The sequence below is a fragment of the Monopterus albus genome, unplaced genomic scaffold (genome assembly GCF_001952655.1).
Source record: "Monopterus albus unplaced genomic scaffold, M_albus_1.0 scaffold138.1, whole genome shotgun sequence".
NCBI lineage: Eukaryota > Metazoa > Chordata > Actinopteri > Synbranchiformes > Synbranchidae > Monopterus > Monopterus albus.
In genome coordinates, this window is record NW_018128018.1 from 718,287 (window position 1) to 719,554 (window position 1,268).

Genomic DNA, 1,268 nt, shown 5'->3' on the forward strand with positions numbered 1-1,268 from the left:
GCAGGTGAATGTTCCACTCTGCCCTGTGACGACACCCGGACCCAGACTCAGTGCAGTCGGTTCTGATAGATTGAACCCAAACATTTGGCATAAACTGGTGGAACTGATGTTTGTTAGGAACTGACTGGTTTCCCACAGTTCCCAGTCCCTGGCCTGCTGCTGAACTGGGGGGTAGGAGCTCTGTTCTGCTAATGTTAGTGGTTGGGGGTTCTTGTCAGAAAGCAGGAAGGACAGCATTGCAGTCGTGATACTTGTCACAGCCCTGGCCAGATGTTGATCTAGGATTGGCTCCTCACCTGCCTGTCCTGGTTCCTCTGCCTGCTTCCCTCCGTTCCAGATTAAACCTGCGTTCCAGATCATGTCGCAATTGATCTCACTTGCTTTAAAAGCACAGCGCAGCCCTCAGATGGTGCGACTCGGTGTGCAGCGCACTTTAGTTCATGAGCCACTGGTTTCTTCTTTTTGATTCGTTTGGTTTGTTTGGGCCCTTTGTTTCTTTTAGTAACTTGGTTTTTATTTTAGATTGTTTTTTGTAGAAAACACCTCAGTTGTTTTAATAAATAACTTGCCTTAAGCTTTTACATCTGGGTTACTCCTGTTTCCCCAGCAAGCCCAGTCATAACAATACCAAAATAAAAGTTTGCCAGTAACATGTGGCCTCAATTTGCAGGTTTCAGTTAGTAATTAGTTAATCAATCAATCATAATCTTTATTGCCAAATATGCCAATATAAAGAATTTGACTCCAGCTCAGTGGCCCCCAATGTGCACAAAATAAAACAATAAAAACAGAGTAAAAGTCAGAATAACAAGTAAAAAAACAAGACAAACAACCATTGATAGATTACTATGCGCATATATACAAATTAAAAATGAGATATTTTATGTAAAATGGTTACATCTATAAGTTATTGATTTGATTTGATTTTTGATTTGATTTATTCTTTCAAGCATGTAAAGACAGTTGATATGATATTGATATTGCACTGTGGTGTTAAGTGATGAACCGGGGTGAGAAACTGTCTCTGTGCCTGGTTGTCTTAGTGCACAGTGACTGGTTGTCTTAGTGCACAGTGCACAGTGAAGATCTGAAAGATTTCTCTGGTAACCTCAGTGGAGCGTCTCCTACAAAGCTCCACATTTATCAGCATTCACAGTAAGTCATTATCCATTAAGTGTTCACTGTTACATGATGAGTAGTACTACGCAGTGCACAACCTGCCCACCACTGCACAGAGAGCTTCCTTTGTTCACAAGGCGAATGTTCCC

At 41.7% G+C, this 1,268-nt stretch overlaps 1 protein-coding gene across 5 annotated transcripts in view; it reads left to right on the forward strand.

The window, feature by feature from the left end:
* ccdc120a (coiled-coil domain containing 120a) overlaps window positions 1-1,268 on the forward strand; it is a 29,290-nt gene that overhangs the window by 12,600 nt on the left and 15,422 nt on the right. The gene's annotated exons all lie outside the window — the stretch shown is intronic.